The sequence below is a fragment of the Rattus norvegicus genome, chromosome 13 (genome assembly GCF_021556685.1).
Source record: "Rattus norvegicus strain SHRSP/BbbUtx chromosome 13, alternate assembly SHRSP_T2T, whole genome shotgun sequence".
Taxonomy (NCBI): Eukaryota; Metazoa; Chordata; class Mammalia; order Rodentia; family Muridae; genus Rattus; species Rattus norvegicus.
The window spans coordinates 23,686,504-23,712,553 of NC_141546.1; the positions used below are offsets into that span (position 1 = coordinate 23,686,504).

Sequence of the window (26,050 nt, forward strand, 5' to 3'; positions counted from 1 at the left end):
TCAGGGTTGTTTTGATTTGCATTTCCCTTATGACTAAAGATGTTGAACATTTCTTTAGGTGTTTCTCAGCCATTTGGCATTCCTCAGCTGTGAATTCTTTGTTCAGCTCTGAACCCCATTTTTTAATAGGGTTATTTGTTTCCCTGCGGTCTAACTTCTTGAGTTCTTTGTATATTTTGGATATAAGGCCTCTATCTGTTATAGGATTGGTAAAGATCTTTTCCCAATCTGTTGGTTGCCGTTTTGTCCTAACCACAGTGTCCTTTGCCTTACAGAAGCTTTGCAGTTTTATGAGATCCCATTTGTCGATTCTTGATCTTAGAGCATAAGCCATTGGTGTTTTGTTCAGGAAATTTTTTCCAGTGCCCATGTGTTCCAGATGCTTCCCTAGTTTTTCTTCTATTAGTTTGAGTGTGTCTGGTTTGATGTGGAGGTCCTTGATCCACTTGGACTTAAGCTTTGTACAGGGTGATAAGCATGGATCGATCTGCATTCTTCTACATGTTGCCCTCCAGTTGAACCAGCACCATTTGCTGAAAATGCTATCTTTTTTCCATTGGATGGTTTTGGCTCCTTTGTCAAAAATCAAGTGACCATAGGTGTGTGGGTTCATTTCTGGGTCTTCAATTCTATTCCATTGGTCTATCTGTCTGTCTCTGTACCAATACCATGCAGTTTTTATCACTATTGCTCTGTAATACTGCTTGAGTTCAGGGATAGTGATTCCCCCTGAAGTCCTCTTATTGTTGAGGATAGCTTTAGCTATCCTGGGTTTTTTGTTATTCCAGATGAATTTGCAAATTGTTCTGTCTAACTCTTTGAAGAATTGGATTGGTATTTTGATGGGGATTGCATTGAATCTGTAGATTGCTTTTGGTAAAATGGCCATTTTTACTATATTAATCCTGCCAATCCATGAGCATGGGAGATCTTTCCATCTTCTGAGGTCTTCTTCAATTTCTTTCCTCAGTGTCTTGAAGTTCTTATTGTACAGATCTTTTACTTGCTTGGTTAAAGTCACACCGAGGTACTTTATATTATTTGGGTCTATTATGAAGGGTGTCGTTTCCCTAATTTCTTTCTCGGCTTGTTTCTCTTTTGTATAGAGGAAGGCAACTGATTTATTTGAGTTAATTTTATACCCAGCCACTTTGCTGAAGTTGTTTATCAGCTTTAGTAGTTCTCTGGTGGAACTTTTGGGATCACTTAAATATACTATCATGTCGTCTGCAAATAGTGATATTTTGACCTCTTCTTTTCCGATCTGTATCCCCTTGATCTCCTTTTCTTGTCTGATTGCTCTGGCTAGAACTTCAAGAACTATATTGAATAAGTAGGGAGAGAGTGGGCAGCCTTGTCTAGTCCCTGATTTTAGTGGGATTGCTTCAAGTTTCTCTCCATTTAGTTTAATGTTAGCAACTGGTTTGCTGTATATGGCTTTTACTATGTTTAGGTATGGGCCTTGAATACCTATTCTTTCCAGGACTTTTATCATGAAGGGGTGTTGAATTTTGTCAAATGCTTTCTCAGCATCTAATGAAATGATCATGTGGTTCTGTTCTTTCAGTTTGTTTATATGATGGATCACGTTGATGGTTTTCCTTATATTAAACCATCCCTGCATGCCTGGGATGAAGCCTACTTGATCATGGTGGATGATTGTTTTGATGTGCTCTTGAATTCGGTTTGCCAGAATTTTATTGAGTATTTTTGCGTCGATATTCATAAGGGAAATTGGTCTGAAGTTCTCTTTCTTTGTTGGGTCTTTGTGTGGTTTAGGTATAAGAGTAATTGTGGCTTCATAGAAGGAATTTGGTAGGGCTCCATCTGTTTCAATTTTGTGGAATAGTTTGGATAATATTGGTATAAGGTCTTCTATGAAGGTTTGATAGAATTCTGCACTAAACCCGTCTGGACCTGGGCTCTTTTTGGTTGGGAGACCTTTAATGACTGCTTCTATTTCCTTAGGAGTTATGGGGTTGTTTAACTGGTTTATCTGTTCCTGATTTAACTTCGATACCTGGTATCTGTCTAGGAAATTGTCCATTTCCTGAAGATTTTCAAGTTTTGTTGAATATAGGTTTTTGTAGTAAGATCTGATGATTTTTTGAATTTCCTCTGAATCTGTAGTTATGTCTCCCTTTTCATTTCTGATTTTGTTAATTTGGACGCACTCTCTGTGTCCTCTCGTTAGTCTGGCTAAGGGTTTATCTATCTTGTTGATTTTCTCAAAGAACCAACTTTTGGTTCTGTTGATTCTTTCTATGGTCCTTTTTGTTTCTACTTGGTTGATTTCAGCTCTGAGTTTGATTATTTCTTGCCTTCTACTCCTCCTGGGTGTATTTGCTTCTTTTTGTTCTAGAGCTTTTAGGTGTGCTGTCAAGCTGCTGACATATGCTCTTTCCTGTTTCTTTCTGCAGGCACTCAGCGCTATGAGTTTTCCTCTTAGCACAGCTTTCATTGTGTCCCATAAGTTTGGGTATGTTGTACCTTCATTTTCATTAAATTCTAAAAAGTTTTTAATTTCTTTCTTTATTTCTTCCTTGACCAGGTTATCATTGAGTAGAGCATTGTTCAATTTCCACGTATATGTGGGCATTCTTCCCTTATTGTTATTGAAGACCAGTTTTAGGCCGTGGTGGTCCGATAGCACGCATGGGATTATTTCTATCTTTCTGTACCTGTTGAGGCCCGTTTTTTGACCAATTATATGGTCAGTTTTGGAGAAAGTACCATGAGGAGCTGAGAAGAAGGTATATCCTTTTGCTTTAGGATAGAATGTTCTATAAATATCCGTTAAGTCCATTTGGCTCATGACTTCTCTTAGTCTGTCTACATCTCTGTTTAATTTCTGTTTCCATGATCTGTCCATTGATGAGAGTGGGGTGTTGAAATCTCCCACTATTATTGTGTGAGGTGCAATGTGTGTTTTGAGCTTTAGTAAGGTTTCTTTTACATATGTAGGTGCCCTTTTATTTGGGGCATAGATATTTAGGATTGAGAGTTCATCTTGGTGGATTTTTCCTTTGATGAATATGAAGTGTCCTTCCTTATCTTTTTTGATGACTTTTAGTTGAAAATTGATTTTATTTGATATTAGAATGGCTACTCCAGCTTGCTTCTTCTGACCATTTGCTTGGAAAATTGTTTTCCAGCCTTTCACTCTGAGGTAATGTCTGTCCTTGTCTCTGAGGTGTGTTTCCTGTAGGCAGCAGAATGCAGGGTCCTCGTTGCGTATCCAGTTTGTTAATCTATGTCTTTTTATTGGGGAGTTGAGGCCATTGATATTGAGAGATATTAAGGAATAGTGATTATTGCTTCCTGTTATATTCATATTTGGAAGTGAGGTTGTGTTTGTGTGCTTTCATTCTCTTTGTTTTGTTGCCAAGATGATTAGTTTCTTGCTTCTAGGGTATAGCTTGCCTCCTTATGTTGGGCTTTACCCTTTATTATCCTTTGTAGTGCTGGACTTGTAGAAAGATATTGTGTAAATTTGGTTTTGTCATGGAATATCTTGGTTTCTCCATCTATGTTAATTGAGAGTTTTGCAGGATACAGTAACCTGGGCTGGCATTTGTGTTCTCTTAGGGTCTGTATGACATCTGTCCAGGATCTTCTGGCCTTCATAGTTTCTGGCGAAAAGTCTGGTGTGATTCTGATAGGTCTGCCTTTATATGTTACTTGACCTTTTTCCCTTACTGCTTTTAATATTCTTTCTTTATTTTGTGCGTTTGGTGTTTTGACAATTATGTGACGGGAGGTGTTTCTTTTCTGGTCCAATCTATTTGGAGTTCTGTAGGCTTCTTGTATGCCTATGGGTATCTCTTTTTTTAGGTTAGGGAAGTTTTCTTCTATGATTTTGTTGAAGATATTTACTGGTCCTTTGAGCTGGGAGTCTTCACTCTCTTCTATACCTATTATCCTTAGGTTTGATCTTCTCATTGAGTCCTGGATTTCCTGTATGTTTTGGACCAGTAGCTTTTTCTGCTTTACATTATCTTTGACAGTTGAGTCAATGATTTCTATGGAATCTTCTGCTCCTGAGATTCTCTCTTCCATCTCTTGAATTCTGTTGGTGAAGCTTGTATCTACAGCTCCTTGTCTTTTCTTTTGATTTTCTATGTCCAGGGTTGTTTCCATGTGTTCTTTCTTGATTGCTTCTATTTCCATTTTTAATTCCTTCAACTGTTTGATTGTGTTTTCCTGGAATTCTTTCAGGGATTTTTGCGATTCCTCTCTGTAGGCTTCTACTTGTTCTCTAAGGGAGTTCTTTATGTCTTTCTTGAAGTCCTCCAGCATCATGATCAAATATGATTTTGAAACTAGGTCTTGCTTTTCTGGTGTGTTTGGATATTCCGTGTTTGCTTTGGTGGGAGAATTGGGCTCCGATGATGCCATGTAGTCTTGGTTTCTGTTGCTTGGGTTCCTGCGCTTGCCTCTTGCCATCAGATTATCTCTAGTGTTACTTTGTTCTGCTATTTCTGACAGTGGCTAGACTGTCCTATAACCTGTGTGTCAGGAGTGCTGTAGACCTGTTTTCCTGTTTTCTTTCAGCCAGTTATGGGGACAGAGTGTTCTGCTTTCGGGCGTGTAGTTTTTCCTCTCTACAGGTCTTCAGCTGTTCCTGTGGGCCTGTGTCTTGAGTTCACCAGGCAGGTTTCTTGCAGGGGAAAAGTTGGTCCTACCTGCAGTTCCAAGGCTCAAGTTTGCTCGTGGGGTACTGCCTAAGTCCTCTCCGCTGTGGCAGCAACCGGGAAGATCTGCGCCGCTCTTTCCGGGAGCCTCCGTGCACCAGGGTTCCAGATGGCGTTTGGCGTTTTCCTCTGGCGCCTGGATGTGCACAGAGTGCAGTCTCTTCTGGTTTCCCAGGCGTGTCCGCCTCTCTGAAGGTTCAGCTCTCCCTCCCACGGGGTTTGGGTGCAGAGAACTGTTTATCCGGTCTGTTTCCTTCAGGTTCCGGCAGTGTCTCAGGCGCAGGGGTCCTGCCGCTCCCGGGCCCTCCCCTATGGGAACCCAGAGGCCTTATACAGTTGCCTCTTGGGCCAGGGATGTGGGCAGGGGTGGGCAGTGTTGGTGGTCTCCTCTGCTCTGCAGCCTCAGGAGTGCCCACTTGATCAGGCGGTGAGGTCTCTCTCCCACGGGGTTTGGGAGCAGAGAGCTGCTGCGGTCCGGGATCCGCCGTTGTGGGACTTCCGGTAAACACAGGAAGTGCCCGGCCTTAGAGGAATTTTGCCTCTGTGTGTCCTGAGTTCACCAGGCAGGTTTCTTGCAGGGGAAAAGTTGGTCCTACCTGCAGTTCCAAGGCTCAAGTTTGCTCGTGGGGTACTGCCTAAGTCCTCTCCGCTGTGGCAGCAACCGGGAAGATCTGCGCCGCTCTTTCCAGGAGCCTCCGTGCACCAGGGTTCCAGATGGCGTTTGGTGTTTTCCTCTGGCGCCTGGATGTGCACAGAGTGCAGTCTCTTCTGGTTTCCCAGGCGTGTCTGCCTCTCTGAAGGTTCAGCTCTCCCTCCCACGGGATTTGGGTGCAGAGAACTGTTTATCCGGTCTGTTTCCTTCAGGTTCCGGCAGTGTCTCAGGCGCAGGGGTCCTGCCGCTCCCGGGCCCTCCCCTACGGGAACCCAGAGGCCTTATACAGTTGCCTCTTGGGCCAGGGATGTGGGCAGGGGTGGGCAGTGTTGGTGGTCTCCTCCGCTCTGCAGCCTCAGGAGTGCCCACTTGATCAGGCGGTGAGGTCTCTCTCCCACGGGGTTTGGGAGCAGAGAGCTGCTCTATTGTGGAATTTCTAAGACTGTCTCAAACTTATTACACCAATAGCTACATTCATTAAGAGATTAGACTATATGAATTACTTTACATATTAATTATAATCATCTTAGCCATAACGTTACTGAAATTCTCCACACTTTTTAAACAAGCAAAGCAAGATGTAAAACCATAAAATAATCTATTCAAAGTCATATGGATTCAGAGTGAGGGCCTTGAATTTGAACCTAGATATGACTCCAAAGGTTTTGGCTCCACACCATAGCTTGTGTTTTATGAACAAAGGCATTCTTCTCAGGAAACATGTACTGATGTTTAGCTAAGAATCACCATGATCACCTGTTGGGACCTCATCAACCACGATGAGCTGACATCTACAAGATCCGGGAGACTGAGGATGGTCTGTGCCTGGCGGTGGAAGGCAAGCTGGTCAGTAGAACAGAGAGTGCCATCGATGATTCAATCATTGGTGGAAATGCTTCCGCTGAAGGTCCTGAGGGCGAAGGTACTGAAAGCACAGTAGTCACCGGTATTGACATTGTCACAAACCATCACTTATAAGAAGCCAGCTTCACAAAAGAGGCCTACAAAAAGAATATCAAAGACTACATGAAATCCCTCAAAGGCAAACTTGAAGAACAGAAACCAGAAAGAGAAAAGCTTTTCATGACTGGAGCTGCAGAGCAAATTAAGCACATCCTTGCTAACTTCAATAACTACCAGTTTCTTTATTGGTGAAGACATCAATCCAGATGGTAAATTGGTCTCCCGGACTATGGGAAGATGGTGTGACTCCATTCATGATTTTTTTCTCCATCTTTATTAAATTGGGCATTTCTTATTTACATTTCAATTGTTATTCGTTTTCTCAGTTTCCAGGCCAACATCCCCCTAACCCGTTTTTTTGATCTTAGCCATTCTCACTGGTGTGAGGTGAAATCTCAGGGTTGTTTTGATTTGCATTTCCCTTATAAGTAAAGATGTTGAACATTTCTTTAGGTGATTCTAAGCCATTCACCATTTCTCAGCTGTGAATTCTTTGTTTAGCTCTGAAACCCATTTTTTCCATCTTTCTTGAGTATTTCTTATTTACATTTCGATTGTTATTCCCCTTCCCGGTTTCCAGGCCAACACCCCCCTAGCCCTTTCCCCCTCCCCTTCTCTATAGGTGTTCCCCTCCCCATTTTCCCCCCATTACCACCCTCCCCCCAACAATCACTTTCACTGGGGGGTTCAGTCTTGGCAGGACCAAGGGCTTCCCCTTCCACTGGTGTTCTTTTTTTCTTTTTTTTTTATTAACTTGAGTATTTCTTATATACATTTCGAGTGTTATTCCCTTTCCCGGTTTCCGGGCAAACATCCCCCTTCCCCCTCCCCTTCCTTATGGGTGTTCCCCTCCCCACCCTCCCCCCATTGCAGCCCTCCCCCCAACAGTCTAGTTCACTGGGGGTTCAGTCTTAGCAGGAACCAGGGCTTCCCCTTCCACTGGTGCTCTTACTAGGATATTCATTGCTACCTATGAGGTCAGAGTCCAGGGTCAGTCCATGTATAGTCTTTAGGTAGTGGCTTAGTCCCTGGAAGCTCTGGTTGCTAGGCATTGTTGTACATATGGGGTCTTGAGCCCCTTCAAGCTCTTCCAGTTCTTTCTCTGATTCCTTCAACGGGGATACCATTCTCAGTTCAGTGGTTTGCTGCTGTCATTCGCCTCTGTATTTGCTGTATTCTGGCTGTGTCTCTAAGGAGCGATCTACATCCGGCTCCTGTCTGCCTGCACTTCTTTGCTTCATCCATCTTGTCTAATTGGGTGGCTGTATATGTATGGGCCACATGTGGGGCAGGCTCTGAATGGGTGTTCCTTCAATCTCTGTTTTAATCTTTGCCTCTCTATTCCCTGCCAAGGGTATTCTTGTTCCCCTTCTAAAGAAGGAGTGAAGCATTCACATTTTGATCATCCGTCTTGAGTTTCATTTGTTCTAGGCATCAAGGGTAATTCAAGCATTTGGGCTAATAGCCACTTATCAATGAGTGCATACCATGTATGTCTTTCTGTGATTGGGTTAGCTCACTCAAGATTATATTTTCCAGTTCCAACCATTTGCCTACGAATTTCATAGAGTCATTGTTTTTGATAGCTGAGTAATATTCCATTGTGTAGATGTACCACATTTTCTGTATCCATTCCTCTGTTGAAGGGCATCTGGGTTCTTTCCAGCTTCTGGCTATTATAAATAAGGCTGCTATGAACATAGTAGAGCACGTGTCTTTTTTATATGTTGGGGCATCTTTTGGGTATATGCCCAAGAGAGGTATAGCTGGATCCTCAGGCAGTTCAATGTCCAATTTTCTGAGGAACCTCCAGACTGATTTCCAGAATGGTTTTACCAGTCTGCAATCCCACCAACAATGGAGGAGTGTTCCTCTTTCTCCACATCCTCGCCAGCATCTGCTGTCACCTGAGTTTTTGATCTTAGCCATTCTCACTGGTGTGAGGTGAAATCTCAGGGTTGTTTTGATTTGCATTTCCCTTATGACTAAAGATGTTGAACATTTCTTTAGGTGTTTCTCAGCCATTCGGCATTCCTCAGCTGTGAGTTCTTTGTTTAGCTCTGAACCCCATTTTTAATAGGGTTATTTGTCTCCCTGCGGTCTAACTTCTTGAGTTCTTTGTATATTTTGGATATAAGCCCTCTATCAGTTGTAGGATTGGTAAAGATCTTTCCCCAATCTGTTGGTTGTCGTTTTGTCCTAACCACAGTGTCCTTTGCCTTACAGAAGCTTTGCAGTTTTATGAGATTCCATTTGTCAATTCTTGATCTTAGAGCATAAGCCATTGGTGTTTTGTTCAGGAAATTTTCTCCAGTGCCCATGTGTTCGAGATGCTTCTCCAATTTTTCTTCTATTAGTTAGAGTGTATATGGTTTGATGTGGAGGTCCTTGATCCACTTGGACTTAAGCTTTGTACAGGGTGATAAGCATGGATCGATCTGCATTCTTCTACATGTTGACCTCCAGTTGAACCAGCACCATTTGCTGAAAATGCTATCTTTTTTCCATTTGATGGTTTTGGCTCCTTTGTCAAAAATCAAGTGACCATAAGTGTGTGGGTTCATTTCTGGATCTTCAATTATATTCCACTGGTCTACTTGCCTGTCTCTGTACCAATACCACTCAGTTTTTTTCACTATTGCTCTGTAATACTGCTTGAGTTCATGGATAGTTATTCCCCCGGAAGTCCTTTTATTGTTGAGGATAGTTTTAGCTATCCTGGGTTTTTTGTTATTCCAGATGAATTTGCAAATTGTTCTGTCTAACTCTGTGAAGAATCGTATTCGAATTTTGATGGGGATTGCATGGAATCTGTAGATTGCTTTTTGTAAAATGGTCATTTTTACTATATTAATCCTGCCAACCCATGAGCATGGGAGGTCTTTCCATCTTCTGAGGTCTTCTTCAATTTCTTTCTTCGGAGGCTTGAAATTCTTGTCATAAAGATGTTTCACTTGCTTGGTTAAAGTCACACTAAGATATTTTATATTATTTGGGACTATTATGAAGCGTGTCGTTTCCCTAATTTTTTTCCATATTTTAAATTTTATTTGTTCATGTTTATAAAGTTCCCATATACCCTAAAATAGCATCTTTACATGTAATTCCCTTTATTTTTTTTATTAACTTGACTATTTCTTATTTACATTTCGACTGTTATTCCCTTTCCTGGTTTCAGGGCCAACATCCCCCTAATCCCTCCCCCTCCCTTTCTTATGATTCCCTAATTTCTTTCTTGGCTTGTTTCTTTTTTGTGTAGAGGAAGGCTACTTATTTACTTGAGTTAATTTTATACTTAGGCACTTTGCTGAAGGTGTTTATCAGGTTTAATAGTTCTCTGGTGGAACATTTGGGATCACTTAATTATACTATCATATCATTTGTAAATAGTGGTATTTTTACTTCTTCCTTTCCATTCCTGATTTTAAGGATGGCTTTGAGAGGGAAAAATGTTAACAAATTGGATCTATCACCTGTCACCATAATTGGCTGCTGCTTACCATCAGGACTGAGGACAAATGGGACTGATATCTTCTTGAGCTTTTATTTTGATGGTGAATTATTTATAGTGGAGGCAATTTTTTTTGAAGAAATAAACATATCATGTGGGTTGTCTAAAGTAAAGTGAATTTAAATTAGAAAATATAGGGCCTTTGCTATGGGTGTGAGGTATCGATATTTCTTTTGAACTTCACATGTGTTACCTACTAGTGGCAAAGGCCATCCAGAAGTTGCAAACTTATCCTGATATCTGGGACTTGAGCCACAAGTTTTCAGGAACACTGGAATTTGAGCTAGTGAGATTGGAGATGAATAAAACACAGGCACCTGGTCTTAGTCCTGGGTAGAGGACCAGCTTGTCTCACCTTATTTCCTGGGTTCTCTTTTTCTTGTTGTCATTGCTGGTCTAATTTGTGTTCTTCTCTATGCCCAAGCACACATGGCTTAGATGGGTGTGTGTAAGGACAACCTTTGCAAACGTTTGCTTCTCTGGTTTGTTGAGTTTACTTCCTCTACATCAGTGGACAAAGAAATTATGTGACATCATACCCTGAGATCAACTTCCTGTGGGGCAGGACAGGGAAGCCCATATAGAGCTTGTTGTTAGTGTCCCATGAATAAACATGATGTTCTTCTTAGTACAGCCTAGGAAGGAGGAGGGACTTCATTCATTTCTGTCACTGCTGCTAGGTTCTTGTAGCCAACCTCACCCTTGGGAATTGAGCCAATGGGAAGTCTGGAGAATCTTTTCAGTGTCTTGGCAGAAGTGTGTAGGGAGGAGCAGAGAGTCTTAGGAGGAAGGAGGCAGGAAGAACTGGAGCCCAGCAGCGAAGCCCTCAGAGCTGCACTGGGAGGAGGTGAGTAGCACTCTTATGCATGCTGGATTATTCTGGGCTTCTCAGTATGAGTGGCTGTTACTCAAGAATCTGTATGTTATGAGTATTTGTCTACTGCCCAAATACAGCTGAATGTCTGAGACCTGGCACTTGCACACCCCATTGTTTGATGGCAATTTTCTACTTAGCTCTTCCAAGGGTGTCTTAAGCTCCCCTGCTCCAATTCTATGGAATTGTGGTAGAGGGATATTCAGGCTAATGGTGATGGTGGATGGCAATATAAAACTACATTGATCAACACACTCTAGGTACAACAATTCCTTTCATTCTTCACTTTTCAAGAAAAAGCCTACCACGACTGATGGCTCTTGAAGTTTATAAAAGAGAACTTGTACAAGAAATGTGGTGGATATCCAAATACCAATGTCTAGGCTTTCTGTCTCTGAGAATTATAGCAATATTGAATACATATCTGCAAATTAATAAATGAATGAAAGGTTATGTATAAGATACTCATTTATCCTAAATCGATGGGTTAAAATCAGAACATACAAGTTACATGCCAATCCCAGGTCTAGAGGCCATAACACAATCATGATGACTACCTCAAAAATCTCTCAGGGGTTAGGCAGGTCCCTACTGAATATATTTTTGCTCATCATAAATATTAAGCAACCTTTGGTGGTATAGTTGAGGACATTTATTTAAAAACAACAAAAAAAATGCTTTTGAGTTCTTGATTTCTCCAACAGATCCAAAGCTGATACAGCTGAGTTTTGGAATATTTCTGAACTACAAGTGTCTTCCACAATGTATAGCCTCAACACCTCTGTTCTTGTTTTTGTCCACAATAGAAACCAACTCAAAACGTGTTCTTCATATGAAAAAAGTGTATGATGATTAAGACAATCTTATAATTATTTATTGTCATATCTGAAAGATTTTGATTTCATGTCCGTGACAGAGTTTTCACTGTTTTGTTTTTTGTTTTTGTTTTTTGTTTTTTGTTTTTTTTTGTGAGGGGAGGGGGATTCACTGTTAATCCATGAATGAAGATGAATATTTACGTCACATTAAATCTTCTTTAGGGGTCTAACAAAACTACTTAATTAATCTGGAGAAACAAACATCAATTATTCCCTTTGCCTGCAGAGTGCTTTAGAGACTGGCAGATGGCAGGTGAAGGAAGAAACAATTCCCACATCAAGATTATTGTTATTTTTCCTGCTGGGTGGGCAAAGCTAGGTTTAGGTTAAGTTTGTTTCTAAGTAAATACAGATTTTCTAATTGTTCCCTGAGAACAAAATGGAATGTGTTTTTCTGTCTGGATTTGTCTGTGCTGCCCCTGAATATACTAAGTGGAACATCAATCAGAAGAGCATTTACTCTTAAGTGACATTTAGTAAAGGTATCAGTCGGGAGAGCATTCATTCCTAAGTGACACTGAGTAGGTACAAGCCCTGCAGCTTCATCACTTTCCTTGGGGGAAAGAGGTGATAAGAGATGACACTGGAGTGATCAGGGTACCAGGTGGGCAGCATCCTCCAGCCTTGCCAGCACCTCTGCCTTCCCTTCTCTCAGCATAGTTTCTGTTTACAAGACTTCTGCCACCTCCTCTCTTTCCCAAGCACTTTAAGGAATCTCTGCCTTTGTTCTTGCCTTGCTGTTGTTCAGTTTCTAGTTTGAATTACAGTTCTCACACTACCGGGGTAGGAGAGATACGCCGTTAAGCTGAGGTATTGGGAGCTTTAAAAGTTCTAAATTTTAGGCACATGTAATCCAGGTCATAGACGCTTTCCCTTTATTTTTCCAGTTTCTTTTGAAATACTGAAACACCAGTGCTGTCTCCCTCTACTTTCAATGTAAGAAGCTGAGAGAAACCTGGGGGTTGCCGAAGGCATTAAAGAGACAAACTGATCCTGATTTCTTCACACTAGTTAAGGAAACCTATTTTATACTAGAGTGCAATAAAAATCAGGGATGGATGAACTGAACTAAACTCACTAGCAAAAGCACTATGTCAGATGAGTGAAGGGCGAACTGTCCAATGAGCAAGTCTGCAACTTGAAGACCATTTTAACCACTGTTGAAGAGGTCACAATGAAATCTCTCTATGAGAAAAAGGTACATTCTCCTCTTGATGAAGCCATAACTATCACATTACTAACACGTCCCTATCTATCATGGAAGGGGTAAACAATCAACGTAGTGTTCATATACTGCTTAACCAATGGCAGATCCAAAATAGTCATAGAGAGATTATTCCGAATCCAAACATAACATTAATTTTCTTGTCATTGTTCCATAAAACAGCAATTATTTTGTCTTGTTTACACTGAAGTAGGTATTGTAACCAATATAAAGCTGATTTCAGAGAAGGAAGCAGTGGGGATCACACACAAATCCTAAACTGCTTTGTATGGGGAGCTCAAACAGCTAAAGCTTTCCAGGAACCCACACCCTGGGTAGGATTTTCACATGAATGAACTTTTGAAGTCCAGAAGTAGGATGCTTTACTTCCCAGGTATTGTGTAACAAGAACACCCCCGAGGGGTTACAAAGTGAAACCAGGTTCTGCTTCTTTTTTTTTTTTTTTTTTATTAACTTGAGTATTTCTTATATACATTTCGAGTGTTATTCCCTTTCCTGGTTTCCGGGCAAACATCCCCCTCCCCCCTCACCTTCCTTATGGGTGTTCCCCTCCCAACCCTCCCCCCATTGCCGCCCTCCCCCCCAGAGTCTAGTTCACTGGGGGTTCAGTCTTAGCAGGACCCAGGGCTTCCCCTTCCACTGGTGCTCTTACTAGGATATTCATTGCTACCTATGGGGTCAGAGTCCAGGGTCAGTCCATGTATAGTCTTTAGGTAGTGGCTTAGTCCCTGGAAGCTCTGGTTGCTTGGCATTGTTGTACATATGGGCCTTCAAGCTCTTCCAGTTCTTTCTCTGATTCCTTCAACGGGGGTCCTATTCTCAGTTCAGTGGTTTGCTGCTGGCATTCGCCTCTGTATTTGCTGTATTTTGGCTATGTCTCTAAGGAGCGATCTACATCCGGCTCCTGTCGGTCTGCACTTCTTTGCTTCATCCATCTTGTCTAATTGGGTGGCTGTATATGTATGGGCCACATGTGGGGCAGGCTCTGAATGGGTGTTCCTTCAGTCTCTGTTTTAATCTTTGCCTCTCCCTTCCCTGCCAAGGGTATTCTTTTTCCTCATTTAAAGAAGGAGTGAAGCATTCACATTTTGATCATCCGTCTTGAGTTTCGTTTGTTCTAGGGATCTAGGGTAATTCAAGCATTTGGGCTAATAGCCACTTATCAATGAGTGCATACCATGTATGTCTTTCTGTGATTGGGTTACCTCACTCAGGATGATATTTTCCAGTTCCAACCATTTGCCTACGAATTTCATAAACTCGTTGTTTTTGATAGCTGAGTAATATTCCATTGTGTAGATGTACCACATTTTCTGTATCCATTCCTCTGTTGAAGGGCATCTGGGTTCTTTCCATTTTCTGGCTATTATAAATAAGGCTGCGATGAACATAGTGGAGCACGTGTCTCTTTTATATGTTGAGGCATCTTTTGGGTATATGCCCAAGAGAGGTATAGCTGGATCCTCAGGCAGTTCAATGTCCAATTTTCTGAGGAACCTCCAGACTGATTTCCAGAATGGTTTTACCAGTCTGCAATCCCACCAACAATGGAGGAGTGTTCCTCTTTCTCCACATCCTCGCCAGCATCTGCTGTCACCTGAGTTTTTGATCTTAGCCATTCTCACTGGTGTGAGGTGAAATCTCAGGGTTGTTTTGATTTGCATTTCCCTTATGACTAAAGATGTTGAACATTTCTTTGGGTGTTTCTCAGCCATTCGGCATTCCTCAGCTGTGAGTTCTTTGTTTAGCTCTGAACCCCATTTTTTAATAGGGTTATTTGTTTCCCTGCGGTCTAACTTCTTGAGTTCTTTGTATATTTTGGATATAAGGCCTCTATCTGTTGTAGGATTGGTAAAGATCTTTTCCCAATCTGTTGGTTGCCGTTTTGTCCTAACCACAGTGTCCTTTGCCTTACAGAAGCTTTGCAGTTTTATGAGATCCCATTTGTCGATTCTTGATCTTAGAGCGTAAGCCATTGGTGTTTTGTTCAGGAAATTTTTTCCAGTGCCCATGTGTTCCAGATGCTTCCCTAGTTTTTCTTCTATTAGTTTGAGTGTGTCTGGTTTGATGTGGAGGTCCTTGATCCACTTGGACTTAAGCTTTGTACAGGGTGATAAGGATGGATCGATCTGCATTCTTCTACATGTTGACCTCCAGTTGAACCAGCACCATTTGCTGAAAATGCTATCTTTTTTCCATTGGATGGTTTTGGCTCCTTTGTCAAAAATCAAGTGACCGTAGGTGTGTGGGTTCATTTCTTGGTCTTCAATTCTATTCCATTAGTCTATCTGTCTGTCTCTGTACCAATAACATGCAGTTTTTATCACTATTGCTCTGTAATACTGCTTGAGTTCAGGGATAGTGATTCCCACTAAAGTCCTTTTATTGTTGAGGATAGCTTTAGCTATCCTGGGTTTTTTGTTATTCCAGATGAATTTGCAAATTGTTCTGTCTAACTCTTTGAAGAATTGGATTGGTATTTTGATGGGGATTGCATTGAATCTGTAGATTGCTTTTGGTAAAATGGCCATTTTTACTATATTAATCCTGCCAATCCATGAGCATGGGAGATCTTTCCATCTTCTGAGGTCTTCTTCAATTTCTTTCCTCAGTGTCTTGAAGTTCTTATTGTACAGATCTTTTACTTGCTTGGTTAAAGTCACACCGAGGTACTTTATATTATTTGGGTCTATTATGAAGGGTGTCGTTTCCCTAATTTCTTTCTCGGCTTGTTTCTCTTTTGTATAGAGGAAGGCAACTGATTTATTTGAGTTAATTTTATACCCAGCCAATTTGCTGAAGTTGTTTATCAGCTTTAGTAGTTCTCTGGTGGAACTTTTGGGATCACTTAAATATACTATCATGTCATCTGCAAATAGTGATATTTTGACCTCTTCTTTTCCGATCTGTATCCCCTTGATCTCCTTTTCTTGTCTGATTGCTCTGGCTAGAACTTCAAGAACTATATTGAATAAGTAGGGAGAGAGTGGGCAGCCTTGTCTAGTCCCTGATTTTAGTGGGATTGCTTCAAGTTTCTCTCCATTTAGTTTAATGTTAGCAACTGGTTTGCTGTATATGGCTTTTACTATGTTTAGGTATGGGCCTTGAATTCCTATTCTTTCCAGGACTTTTATCATGAAGGGGTGTTGAATTTTGTCAAATGCTTTCTCAGCATCTAATGAAATGATCATGTGGTTCTGTTCTTTCAGTTTGTTTATATAATGGATCACGTTGATGGTTTTCCGTATATTAAACCATCCCTGCATGCCTGGGATGAAGCCTACTTGATCATGGTGGATGATTGTTTTGATGTGCTCTTGGATTCGGTTTGCCAGAATTTTATTGAGTTTTTTTGCGTTGATATTCATAAGGGAAATTGGTCTGAAGTTCTCTTTCTTTGTTGTGTCTTTGTGTGGTTTAGGTATAAGAGTAATTGTGGCTTCGTAGAAGGTATTCGGTAATGATCCATCTGTTTCAATTTTGTGGAATAGTTTGGATAATATTGGTATGAGGTCTTCTATGAAGGTTTGATAGAATTCTGCACTAAACCTGTCTGGACCTGGGCTCTTTTTGGTTGGGAGACCTTTAATGACTGCTTCTATTTCCTTAGGAGTTATGGGGTTGTTTAACTGGTTTATCTGTTCCTGATTTAACTTTGATACCTGGTATCTGTCTAGGAAATTGTCCATTTCCTGAAGATTTTCAAGTTTTGTTGAATATAGGTTTTTATAGTAAGATCTGATGATTTTTTGAATTTCCTCTGAATCTGTAGTTATGTCTCCCTTTTCATTTCTGATTTTGTTAATTTGGACACACTCTCTGTGTCCTCTCGTTAGTCTGGCTAAGGGTTTATCTATCTTGTTGATTTTCTCAAAGAACCAACTTTTGGTTCTGTTGATTCTTTCTATGGTCCTTTTTGTTTCTACTTGGTTGATTTCAGCTCTGAGTTTGATTATTTCCTGCCTTCTACTCCTCCTGGGTGTATTTGCTTCTTTTTGTTCTAGAGCTTTTAGGTGTGCTGTCAAGCTGCTGACATATGCTCTTTCCTGTTTCTTTCTGCAGGCACTCAGCGCTATGAGTTTTCCTCTTAGCACAGCTTTCATTGTGTCCCATAAGTTTGGGTCTGTTGTACCTTCATTTTCATTAAATTCTAAAAAGTTTTTAATTTCTTTCTTTATTTCTTCCTTGACCAGGTTATCATTGAGTAGAGCATTGTTCAATTTCCACGTATATGTGGTCATTCTTCCCTTATTGTTATTGAAGACCAGTTTTAGGCCATGGTGGTCCGATAGCACGCATGGGATTATTTCTATCTTTCTGTACCTGTTGAGGCCCGTTTTTTGACCAATTATATGGTCAATTTTGGAGAAAGTACCATGAGGAGCTGAGAAGAAGGTATATCCTTTTGCTTTAGGATAGAATGTTCTATAAATATCCATTAAGTCCATTTGGCTCATGACTTCTCTTAGTCTGTCTACATCTCTGTTTAATTTCTGTTTCCATGATCTGTCCGTTGATGAGAGTGGGGTGTTGAAATCTCCTACTGCTTCTTGTTTCCATGAGAAATCCTGAGTTCTATTGTACAAGGTCACACGTGACCATCACACTGCATGGTTGTATGAAACATTTGAGAAGACTGCTTGGGAATGGTCTTTTGCCTGCTACATGGAGACTTGTCACCAGAGGTAAGGAGGTAGTTGTTGGGCTCACATGCACAACTCAACAGAGGATCTGTGAAGCTTCTTTGCCACTGTGAACCCAGCTCAATCACTATTGAAATGCCCTTTACAGCCTGCCAACAACTATTTCCCAATGACACAGTGGCCCACGCCTCCCCTTCATTCCGTAGGGTAGAGACATGGGCCTCTCATCTTCACAGATGCTGTGTTCTGAGGTTTTAGTGAACAAGATAGATACATTGATATTTGGGCTTTTAAATAGTTATCCAGGGCAGACAGCCTTGGCACTGCCCTCTTTGCAAAAGTAGAGCCTATATTTAGGTTTGGCCAATGGACTCTAGATGCCTCATCAGCTTCAAAGAGAAAAAAAATGTGATTTTATTATTTTTATAAAATCAGAAAGTGAATACTGGCTCTGTTACACAGTTACCACTCACTTGAATGGCTTGAAATTTTCAATTGTCTGTAGACAAATGAGAAGTACAGTCATAAACCAAGTAGCAGTGAGCGTATCAGTGCTTGTGAGGGCCAAGAGACAATTTGGGTGAGGGTCAGGAGACAATGTTTTCGAGAGTCAGGAGACAATGCTTGTGAGGGTTAAGAGATATTTAAATTTACTAGATTAAAGCATAAAAGACTTTAAGTTGTAAAGTTAGATACAGGCCCATCACCAATTGACTGTGTGGGTCATCAAATATTTGAGACCATACTTGACTTGCACAGGGTCCTTTAAGTCTTTAGGGTAGGCCTAGTAAACTCTGGCTCTTGTATTAAACATCCCTTGACATTTTACTTTGTAAACACAACTTTGATGTATTCGAGCCATGCTTTATTTGATTATTTTCTATGTTGATTTTAGATGTCACAACTCAAAAAATTTAGTGACTACAGATGATTGTCTTATCCATGTATCTTTATGAATCATAGAATCAATCATCCAATGGAGAATAAAACAAAATGCTACAAGGTCCCTTCTTAAGGATGCTTTCTGCTTCAATGTAATACACAGGATCCACCTGGTATTCTAGAAATTCAATTAAGACGACAACGATATATCTATTTTTAGCCTTTCTCTGATCTGTGTCCAGACCATGGAGAGGCAATAGCTGATGGTAGAGAGATGCAGCAGGGTTAGTGGTATGGAAAGAGCTCTCAGGGCTGGCTTCTCAGTGTTACCCAGGTACTCTGAGATATATTACTTGATCATGGTAATCCTGGAGACTGTGTGTGATGATACCTGATCCTGGTGATCCTGGAGACTTCTATAATGGGTTCACATTCTTCTAGCACCATCCCCACCCGCCTCAGAAGGAAGAATAAAAATGATGAGAATTCCAATTCCTATTTGGCAGGAAGCCCAAATCTCTATCAGTGTTTTCATAAACACAGGCACACTGAGGAATTAAGACCAAGAACACATTATGTAGCCAAGACCAAGAACACACTATGCAGCCAGAATCCCTTTATTTAAATAGCACAATCTCTAAATATTTAAGAAAAAATTTAAAGAGTTTTCAAGAGTTTAGTGACTCCTCATTGAATGGAACCAGGTCTTAGGTGGCTTTTAAGTGACTTAACTCATGCATGACTTTCAAAACATTGCAATTGTATGTGTGCACATTCACTCACAAAGTTATTCTTCCCCTTAGAGTTAGCAGCTCTAAGATCTATTCTACTCCGTCTTTCCATTTTGGGTACACTATCTCATCCTATCCCACTGCATCCATCCTATCCCATTCCATATATCCCATCCCACCCTATCTTATCCCACCCAACCCCACCCCATCCCATCCCATCCTATCCTATCTTTTCATATTAACTGTATTTCTTTGTTTTTAAATGCTGGTGTTCATAATTAAGTGCATTTTTATTCTCCCCAGTGGACAACAATCTGCAGTTTGAAAAAAGAAAACAACTATGGTCTAGATAATAGTCCCATTACTGATTCTTGCCTTATTAAACAGTTTCCTTCACACAGAACCATTATGTAACCTAGGGATGTAAGTAAGAGAACTCAGGCCTCTCTGGGTATATGTAAGTTTGTTCTTTTACAGTAATTTCTAAGTGTCTATCCTATTTTATTATATTACTTGGTTTGTTTTTTCACTTTTCTCTTCACTCACTTCTACTTGCTTTTCAGGACCAAGTCTTTGCAGACCCCCCCCTCATGTTTATTGAAAATAGATTTTCTCATATAATATATCCTGATTATAGTTTTCTCCCCTCTACTTTTCTAATATCCTTCTGTGTCACAATAGAGAATAAACCAATGGAAGCACACCTCCATTCTCCCGCTGCTGATTATATCCATGTTCCTGGTTCCAAGTAACATTTCTTTGTGTCCCTTTTCATCTTGCCTTGTCAATGCTTGTCATGTGTCTCTTAGTAGATTTAGGCCTAGAAGGAGTAATTATTCTCAGTGTATTATAGCATGGCCATGCCCCATCTCTCCTATGCTAAGGCTGAAAATGTGTCCATATAATAAGTAGACTGGAGAGAGGCTAGTAGACAAATGTTTTCAATGACCAAACTGATTAAGAGCATTCTACCATAGTCCATACTCTCCTTGGTTATACTGGAGATTGAACCTAGGGCCTAGAAGCATCTTTGGCAAACGACTTTCTACCGAGTGGTGGCATTCACTACACATTGCTAGTTTGATGTACAATGTCATACTGTTCACAGAATTTCATAAATAAGAAATGAGATTGAGAAATAATATTGTGCATTTTCTCTCTCATCTCTTGAATTTTAGTGTTTGTGTGATAATTCTGAATTCATTTAACAAGATTTTCTGGTTTTTCCTGAGTCTGATTAATAGGCTGTTATGTGTATTAAAATTGGGGAGGTACTAAAGCCTCTTAGAAATAAATAAGTGTTAATAGGAAACTGTGAAAGGTTATGTATATTAAGGATCCAACTCCACACGTGTGTGTGTGTGTGTGTGTGTGTGTGTGTGTGTGTGTGTGTTTATACCCTGACCTACATACACATGTGTTTTCTTAGCCTTCTGTGGCAACAAGATGGAAATTAAACTAACATACCTTAAGACTATACGAAACCCGGTTGGGTTTGTTTCTTCTCATAGCTTCTCGTGATTGTAGTTTGTCCCCTTCATCTGTGTCTTAGTATTCTCTCTCTCTCTCTCTCTCTCTCTCTCTCTCTCTCTCTCTCTCTCTCTCTCTCTCTGTGTCTGTCTGTCTCTGTCTCTCTCTGCCTCTGTCTGCCTCTATCTCTGTCTCTGTCCTTGTGTCTGTCTCTATCTCTCTGTCTTTCTATCTCTCTGTGTCTCTTTCTTTTTCTTTATCCTAGGGCACTAGCATTGAATTTAGGCTCTATCCGAGTATTTCATCATCACCTATCTCCATGTCTTTACTTAAATCTGCAAAAGCTTTGTTTGAAATGAGCCACTCAGACTTTATACCCAAACAGTCAGGAGGGCTGAAGTACTCTTTCCTATAATGAGGAAAACAGGGATAGATTTATGTAATTTAAAAATGTATGCTTTGATATAAAAAGTTTAAGATGCCTGTGAGATATCAAGGTATCTTTTGTTGTTACTGGTTAATTTGAAAAATCTCAACATAAAATCATTTCATGTTTAAGTAGTCTAAACACTTTAATACTTTAGAAAATTAGGAAATAATTTTCTTTGTGTGTGAGAAGATATAAAATACATTTGCTTTAGCATAATCCTGATGAGTCATGTCATGACCAGATGCTATGTGATGGGATTTCAGTTCATAATATTCTTGAATATATATGTTCCAAAATTTAAATTTGGAATATATATTTCAAAATATAGTCCAAAATTTAAAGAGTTGATGTTAAGGTCAGATGAAAATATAAGGCATCCATTAAAAGTACTGTAAATATTAGAGGATGAGTCTAGAAGGTACACAGACATCATTTTAATGGTTGTAGCCTTCAGTGTGGACTTTTCTATGTTTAGCAAAGCAGAAGTCACTTCCACAAGACAACACACTTTGACTTCTCCTTTGGCCCAGATTTCAGAGACTTTCCCGACAGGTCAATTCTTAATTATGCCTTGTTGATTCCCTAAGTCAAATGGCAAACTTCTGGCATCTGAACCCTCACATTTCCCATGTCCTGTTTTGAGAATTCCATAAGTTAAGAACATACTTCAAGCCATGGAACACACAGAAGAACAAGTTTGACCTGTGTTGCTAAATAGGTCACTGTGGAGAATTGCGCTGCAATATGATTGCTGCGAAGCAGCTTTCCTGAGTTATGAAAGCGAAACTCATCACTGTGCCACTCATTTCATTTATGCTAAGTTGAGGGTTAGTTCTAGAGTGAAACTTAAGCAATCTTCAGTGGAAAAGAAATGATTTCGTCTAGGATATGGAATCTGAGGAGTGTTGGTTAGCATGGTATGCTTGGAGTACATTTTAGCTTACATCCTTGGTTCTAAATAGTGAGGTAGAATGATATAGGGTTGCATGGGATGAAAGTATGCTTAGGTCTCTGAGGAAGATTCTCTCAACTCTGCAGAACTATTAATCTGCTTGAGGGTTTCAAGACAAATTTTCTTTTGGGCTGAAGGGAAGCTGGCTAATTGTGTCCTTCCTTTTCGGTCTCTTCTAAGATACACAATGGCACATCCACATTTTCAATATGTATATATTTCTAGGTTTATGATTTCTATTTGTTTCTTCCCACTCACTGTTGTTGCATGTGCATTATGTTTGTGTGTGGAGTACAGGCATACATATGCCATTGCTTGTGTAGAGGTCAGAGCACAATTTTCAGGAGTAGTTTTTTTTTGGTTATTTTGCTTTTTTGTATATTGGCGGTTCTGGGGATCTAGTTTAGATCATTCAGTTTACCACACAAGAGCAATTATTGGCAGGCTAGCCCTTTGTATTTTCAAATCAATAGAAAAGTCATGTTTCATATGAATTTTTCATACATGCTTTTGCTCTTAAAATCTTTCTGCTCCCTCCTTCCCCTCTACAGCGCCTCTCACCCATGCCTATTCATTTCCTTTCACCATTAACCTACACTTTCATGTCACATGATCCTTTTCCCCCTATCCCCCCTCATTTCCCCCTTAGTGCCAGTGTTCATGTGGTGGAGGAGAGAGAACAACGTTTGAAAGTTGGTTTTCTCCTTTTACTAGGTTCAGAGAATTGAACTCAGGTCCTTCAATTTGCTCAAGCAAACACTGTTCCCTGGTGAGCCATTACCCAGGTGGCCTCATCTTAACATCTTGTTGGATGAACCATATCCATTGAAGTTTATTTTGCTGTAGTGTTGGTTATCTAAGAAACTCCTCAGGGACCTGCTGAGCTTTATCCTCTTCCAGGGGGCTTTGGATCTCCATATTCACTACTGTAACAAAGCCTTTGGCATAGCAATAAGCAATGTTATCTTTGTATCTTCAAGTTTTACCAGTTTTTAACCTTCCCCATTGCGTCCAAAGTGCATTGCTACAGGCCTCACTTACCCACAGTGCCAAGGGCAACTGATATTTCTTCATTTCTGTGTTCCCAGAGCTGCCTTCCTGCTTCAGCAGTCTATGTGGACTGACAGTGATAACTCCATCATTTCCCAAAACTCTCTTCTCCTAAGCTCAGTGGAATCACAGACCCTGTCATTCTCTACTCTATAGTCTATCTTGTGAGTTTCCAAGGGGAGTTCTGTTCTCCTTCCCAATACTTACAACCATGGGTTCAGCTCTTAAGTCAGCCGCTGGCAAGCATCTCAGACGCAGGCCCCCATATCTCAGCATCCTCTACAGAAATTCACATCTTAACAAAGGATATCATCTTCCATTTTCTTCTCTTCTTCTCCCAAGTTGAATCCATCTAGTTACACTGAAGGTTGAGCAGGTTATATTTAAGAATGTATATGTGCATATTTATATGTATGTAATAATACCTAATGATGAAAGAGGCCATTAAATCAAAATAAATGAAGGCAGGGTATATGGGAGAATTTTGAGGAAGGAAAAGGAGGGATAATAATGTAGTTATAGTCTCAAAAATTAAAGAATTTTTTTAGAAGGAGTCTTCTCCTGAAGTTTGGATCTTGCTCCTGCTCCATGGTTCTTACCTCTGTCATCCTCGGGCTGATAGGCTGACTGTAAGAACAATCCTTCTTGTTTGGTTTCTCCTCTTGTCCGTATACTACTCTACCTAGATTATTCTTTCACTTGCTTTTCTGACCATTTCAGGTAAAATCCAACTCAGAGCTGGAGCCTCACTGAACAATCCATTCCCAATGGATCTATCCCTGGTATTCCTTCTAGAAAGCACCCCCCCTAACCATCACCTGTACTCTGTCCTCCTGCACACATTGGAGATTCATGTGTCCCTTTTAGATTTGGTTTGGATGCTTTTGTTTCCTGTGAAGAACCCTCCATCACCATAGATTCTAAACTAGTAATTTCTATTTCATTACATTAATTTTAGGAGTCTGTGAGCTTTTTCTTGATTACATAAGTGCATATTTTATATGCATATTTAATATGTTAAACATAATTTGAAACCAATTTGAAAAGTTCTACACAACTGAGAAATATCCTTTAATCTTCTGTGTAGAGGTTCAATTAGGTAAACGAATGGTTGCTGGCCTTTCATCCACTGGCTCAAAGTTATCAGGACAGATATCTCTGATTACTTTGTTTTCTCTTTTGGAATGTTCTCCAGATGACAATGATAAGTTATTACCACTTGCAAAAATAATAAGAAAAATAAAAACCCAGAAAATGGGCATATAACAAAGAAATCACTGATTTTTGTTTTGGTTTGGTTTTGAAACTTTCTTGGAAGCTTCCTCCAAGATCTTGCTTGAATAACTCTTGGCAAGTCTCTTGATTCATGTTTTTTCTTACCTGTATAGGAGATGAAAAATGGACTTTTAATTGAAGAGTAGTTGCTTTTCTCCAAATTCATTCCGTTTTGAATTCAGATAGACAATGAATGTTGTCTATCAGAAAAATTGGGTACAGTATGCACGGTACTTTGACGCCTATATTCCTTGATATGTCCTGAGTTCCTTAAGGAAGAACTATGCTTTATCTCTCTGTGGAGATAGACTGTGGAGTCAGAGAACCTTTCTGGTAACCACGGGTATCATTGCCTGTACACTCCAGCAGGGGATCCCACAGTAAGCTGCCCAGGTTCCTCAGAAACCTAAACCCCATACTGAGCGGCTCATATCATTTTTATACCACATTTGCAAGTTCTTTGGACGTCATTGCCTCTCTCCCACACTTTCCCTGAGCCCTCCGGAGATTATTCTTCACATTAGCCTTGTCCTTCTGTGTGTGATGGTCTGTCTGCTTCCCATCTCTGCTCCAGCCACTCTGCTGAGCGCACAGTTCAGAGGCAGGGATTGATTCTGCTAAGGCAAATGATAGCCCATTGTCTTACTTGCTTTTCCTGCTGTGATAAAACTTACTTACAGAAGCAACTTAAAGATTGGAGAGTTAATTCTGCCTCCCAGCTCCAGGTTTAGCCCATCCTGGTGAGAAAGTCAAGGCAATAGAAACATGAAGCAGCTGCTCATCACATCTGGAGTCAGGAAGCACAGAGGGCTGAGAACATGTGCTGATCAGTTTCTCCACTTACCTCCGGTCTGGCGAGGGATGGCCCCACACACATGGAAACAGCTTCCCACCTCAGTGCAATCCAGAAACTCTCCCAGGGAAGAGCACAGCAATGAGTTGTCCAGTGCCAGATGGCCAGCTCTGAAAATATGCATACATGTAACATTATATGGACTGAGCAGATTATATCTAGAAATATATCTGGACATACAGAAACGTGCAATAACAAATAATGAAAGAAAGGGTCATAAATTTGAGGGAGAGCAAGCAGGAGTATATATGGAAGGCTTAGAGGGAGGAAAGAGTGGGGAAAATGTTGTAATTAAATTAAAATCTCAAAACAAATTAAAAAAGAGAAAAATCAGAGAGGCATACCTAGAAGTCTATCTTCTGGATGGTTCTTTATTCTGTTGACAACACTAACTATTACAACTCCAGGTTATTGCAGTCGCAGGCATTACATTTTCATAAAATCCTGCATACCTGCATACTTGTATTTGACTTTGGCCTTTGGCTCTGTAGTAAGAATTATTTTAATATTTCAATTTAATATTAGACTAATACTATTTCCAATTTAAGTCAGGAAATATGACAGAGGTAGTATTAGCCTCTTTTAGGACCTTGCTGGACAATTGTAGGAAACCAAATTCTAATGTATAGATGTAAGGATATAGATATGGCCATATGTATTCATATGGATGTTTAGATATATTTGATATGGATCACTATGTATTAAAATGATTTAGTATCAGTGTTTCTGGTTTTAAGATATGCTTTTGGATAACTGAGTATATTTGTGTGTATTTTCTTATATTCCTTCTTTTTTTACCTAGACAATTACTTTATTATTTTCCCTACTAAATAATCAAGCCCATTACACTCTTGCTTCTGCTTAAAGCTTGACTTACTTCTTCCAGTATCTGCAAGCTTTTTTGAGAATGCCAAGGTTCTGTCACACTCTCAGACAATAAAATAAAAGCTGGTTGATAGCCCACCGT

General features: G+C 40.2%; 1 protein-coding gene and 1 pseudogene across 1 annotated transcript in view; both read left to right on the top strand.

The window, feature by feature from the left end:
• Positions 1-6,094: 6,094 nt before the first annotated feature.
• On the top strand, positions 6,095-9,765 carry Tpt1-ps3 (tumor protein, translationally-controlled 1 pseudogene 3; annotated as a pseudogene).
• A 637-nt stretch (positions 9,766-10,402) lies between these two features.
• Positions 10,403-26,050, top strand: part of Serpinb7 (serpin family B member 7) — a 72,555-nt gene continuing 56,907 nt past the window's right edge. Inside the window, exon 1 of the mRNA XM_087579892.1 lies at positions 10,403-10,667. The gene's annotated coding sequence lies outside the window, so the exon portion shown is untranslated. The remainder of the gene's footprint in view (positions 10,668-26,050) is intronic.